The sequence below is a fragment of the Fukomys damarensis genome, unplaced genomic scaffold (genome assembly GCF_012274545.1).
Source record: "Fukomys damarensis isolate Sample0158 unplaced genomic scaffold, DMR_v1.0_HiC HiC_scaffold_21, whole genome shotgun sequence".
Classification (NCBI taxonomy): domain Eukaryota; kingdom Metazoa; phylum Chordata; class Mammalia; order Rodentia; family Bathyergidae; genus Fukomys; species Fukomys damarensis.
The window spans coordinates 1,028,810-1,033,421 of record NW_022900933.1 but is presented as its reverse complement, the minus strand read 5'-3'; positions in this window follow the sequence as shown (position 1 = coordinate 1,033,421).

Genomic DNA, 4,612 nt, shown 5'->3' with positions numbered 1-4,612 from the left:
AGGAATGAAATGCAGCTGAGGGATTTGGTTTTACAAAAAAACAAAGCAATAGCTTTCCCTCCAGTTGTCAGAAAAAGCAAGTGCACATTAGCAGCAAGTGAAAAAAAACCCCACAGAAAGGATGGGGGTGTGGAGTTTAGACCCTATAAGGACCATCATCTTGAAAAGGAGGCCTCAACTGTCCCACCCCAGATGACCTGAGTCTGTCTTCCCAGGGGAAAGCTTGGCTCTGCTCCTTAAGGTTAAAGAGAAAGAGAGAGGGGTGGAGGCCAGGAAAATGGCCCCTGCCTCGGTCCACTCTTAGGCTGTGCCCGAAACCTAGACTGGGTAATTTATGAACAACAGAAAGTGTTTCTCACAGCTGTGGAGGCTGGGAAGCCCAAGATCGAGGCACTGGGAGACTCAGTGTCTGGTTAAGGCTGACTTCTGCCTCCACGGTGAGACCTTCCCTCCGTGCGGACCAGGAGGACCAGGCAGCGTCCCGAAGCTCTTTCTTTCTGCCCCCTTCCCTCTCTCCCTCTCTTTCCTTCTTTTTCTCTTGAGACAGGGTTTTGCTATGCAGCGCAGGCTGGCCTTGAACTCACTACGGAGCCCAAGCTGGCCTCGAGCTTACAGCGGTCGGTCCTCCCACCTCAGCCTCCCAAGTTCTGAGATCACAGGCCCGTGTTGCCGTGCCTGGCTGCCCCTTTCATTAAGGTGCCTACATAATAACTTCTGAAACCTTTGTCTCTTGACACCATTGCTTTGGGAAATAAAAGCCAGCATGGATCTGGAGGGACACAGATATTTTTTTAAAAATTTAATTTATTGGTACATTCTAGGCAGACAGTACAGTTACATTCATTACTGGGATCTTGTACCTTTACGTGTGCCAGGTCTTGGTTCTTATTTTGGACACAGATACTTGAACCACACCACACTGCACTGTTTCCCAGGGGCACAGAAAAATGCCATTTACGACTGAAATTTTATTCCACAATTTTTATGTATTTTTCCCTTTTCTCCTCCTCCAAACCTTTGACATTTGCGAATTTGGACTAAAATCCATATTTTGAAAGGTGTCACAGTAAGACTGCAGAGCTTTCCCCCAAGGGTGTGCTGAAAATTGCAATGGACACGACAGCAAGGGGCATTTCTTTCATGCTGATGGGTACTGTCGGCCCAGTTTCATCTTCTGGCCTGCTGGTTCCGAATTTTCAGTCTGAGAAATACCTGTTTGGGGCGTCTCTCTGAGGGGAAGCTTGGCTGGCAGTTTCAGGAGCCGCCTTCAGATAGCCAGGGTGCGAGGCTCAGTACACCCTCGTCCGTAATCCCGGAGCAGCTCTACGTGGCCAGGTGGTGCGAAATGTTCTCATTTCCTATTGACCAGTTGTGTACTTCCCTCGTGTTAATCCCTTGTTAATGGACACTTTCTCTGAGCCAGCTGAGATCGGAGTTGTGCTGTCTTTGTGATTCTAGCAGATTTTATTACTTGGATATCTTTGTTTTCATTATTTTGAGATTTTGGGATTTTGTCTGTTTCATTGATATCGATTCTCGATTCTCGCAGTGAGAGATGGCCCAGCCTCCCACAGTTTCTGTTTGTGTTTGATCTACAAGCAGTGGGAGGTACTCCTCCGCTAGGTGGTGAGTGTTTTGGTTCTAGGCTTCAGCTGGGGAAAAGGCACTGTAAGAGCTGTTAGCAGCTGCTCAACTGAAAACAGCTGACTGTGGCTTTAAACCTAGGCGGGGGACTGGTGTTTTGTCATTCAAATGACCTCAGGCCATTGTTCTGGGAAGGGCATCGATGGTAGAGAGCAACTTGGAATTTTAGAGTCCTGGCACTGTCTGAGAAATCCGAAGAGAAACACACCTCTTTCTGAAGTTATTCACTCTCCGTCTTCCCAGCGTTAAGAGCCTGGGAAAACTCATTTGCCCTCTCCGGGCCTCAGTTTCCTCTCTCTGAAATGACACTGCTACACCAGAGGACCCTTGACGCTTAATGGGCCATAGGTGGAGAAGTAACTTTTCTTGAGCCATCAGGATAAGCTCGGATGCTTAAATATTTAAATATTTCAATGTTACACGATTATTTTACTTAGTGACAACCTCGTAGGTAAGAAATATCATTCCTCTTTGTGGAAAAACGGAATTAAAATATAGCCACACAGCCTATGCTACTACATCTACCGAAGCTGAGATGTACTTTGCTGTACAGCTGCCTCATGTGGGAAAATGGACTTCCTCTCTCGATCCCAAGGATGAATTCGTAGAGGGGAGAGACCTCGGCTGCCCTCGCCTTCCTGGGCTGGGGTTTAAGAAGCGCCGGTTGAGTGAGGCCACTCAGGGTCTATGGAGCTTAGGGTAAGGTGCCCCTTGACGGTGAGCGCTCAGGAAAGGATCCTGGCCGAGCCCTGACTGCCTTTCAGGGCCAGTCACAGAGCTCCGGGCTTCTCCAGGGGGACTCGGTTACTGATTTGCAGAAAGATGCCCTTTTTTGCTCAAGATCTCTTTTCAGGGAACCTATCTTTTCACCTGTGTATTTATTAAGAAAGGCTAGGAATTGACTAAGAAATGTAGTTCTAAAATGGTTATTAAGTAACAGCATCAGTAGAGATTCTTTAAAACAAAACCGCTGACAAAATATTTTATAACTGCGCAATTAAGGAAAAAAACACAAAACACCTCATGTTAACTGGCCAGAGGTTCTGGCACAGTGGTGACGAACTGCTGCCGTGCAAGGCAGCCCCGTCTTCCCAGAGGCCCGCCGGACGGTGCGTGGCTCTCTCCGTGGAGTAGGGAGGCTGGCAGTCCAGTCGGCACCGAGACATGAGGACTGTCCGTGCGTCCCCTTTCAAACACATCTTCTTTATGTTTTCTTCCACAAAGACGGTTTAAGGAGGGAGGCTGAGGACGCCAGTCACCGGTGGCAATGCGGTTCGGGCCTTGGACTTGTCATGTCCTGCCCGTGGAACCGAGCCCCTGTGGCTTCCGCGCTCCCTCCTCCTGGAAGGCAGAGGCGGAGTGGCCCGGGGCCTCCTGCCTCGGCCAGTCCCGCGGGTCGAGGCTCGGAGGTGTGCGAGGCACCGCAGTGCCTCCCCGCGCCCCCCCGGCTAGTGTCGCAGAATCCCGCGGGAGCCCTGTAAATGCCCAGTGCCAGGCTGTGCCACTGACAATACACAAGGAGCCCGGGTGGAGCCGGCGGAAGAAGTTCTGAAAGCTTCGCGGAGATTCCAACGTGAGGCCAGCGGCGAGCTTCACGGCTTCCACAAAGCGGCCAACTTTACAATATATTCGTGTGGACACTTGGTGGATGAATCGCAAGACAGGTAAAAGAGGATTTGAAATGGTCTGGCCATGAGGAAATGATAACTATTTGAGGTGCTAGGTATGCTAATTAGTCTAACTTGGTGTGGCGTATATCAAAACATCACGCTGTGCCTGCAAAACGTATACGGTTATTGTCGACTGACAGCAAAGCAAAACCAGAGACAGGTGGGGGGAGAATGCTGTGGCTGCTCAGTTGCTGGCCGGGGCGATCTGAAGAAATCTTTCTGCTTTCTAAAGAGGGCCGTGGAGGTGCCTGGGACCCGGGTACAGGTGCCACTCGGAGGACGCCTGCTCTCTGCTCACCGGCGTGGATGCGCACGAGATGGCCCGGCCAGCGGAAGCAGCTAGGAGAGAGATGGAGGATAAGGACCGAGAAAGGGCCGGAGGGCACAGGACTGAGTGGCAAACTCCATCCGGAGCGCACCGCGGAGAGCAGGCGCCTCTGAAGGGCCCACAGCCCGCAGCGACAGCCGCCCTCCTCAGGATCGCACTGTTTTCAGAGGTTACTGCCTGCTGTCCCGTCTGGGGCCCCTCCATCACCTGCCCCGGTCACATTCTTCACGGTATTCACTCGGCCTTTCATTTATTAAATTTTAGTGAGCATTTATAGTACGCTAGGCTTCCTGCTGGTCCCTGTGGTGCGATGCCTTTGTTATGACGTGCCTCGGAATTACCCGAGAAATTTGTTTTCCAAAGTATATTTGTACCTCAGGTCCTTTCCTCGTTAAAAATGAAAGTTTCTAGCACTCGATCCAGACCATTCAACTGAGCAGACCCGGTTGCGACTGGGGGTGTGTTTTCAGCCATGTTCCTGTCGCGCGCACCTCGCCAGCAAGGAGCACGCAACACTCAGGATTCTTCTGATGCACGCTTTATTGGAGGCTCTTCTGCATTCTTCAAGATGGCGGAAAGACCCCGAGCCGGATGCGAGCCTGCCTTTTATAGCCTCTCGGGTGACGTGGCCCATTTCTATTGGTCAATGCTGGCCTGCGTCATTCTGACGAACCAAGCGCCTCTTCTGCGCGAGCGTGAACCACCGTCACCGGCGGACTCACATCCAGAATTCATGCAGGGCATGAAGAACCCGGAAATAATGGCGCGTGACATCTCCCCCTTCCTTAAAATAACTAGAGCTCAGGAGGAGCCTGTCAACCACCCCGGCCGGAAGGTGGTCGAAGCAGGTATTCCATGTGAGCAACTGTTGGATCACCTTAGCTCGTGCAATGAGGAGAACCTCTGAGCGGTGCAAAGGCTGATCAACAAGATTATAAAAGGACATGCCTGATTCTGGTGCAATGGACTA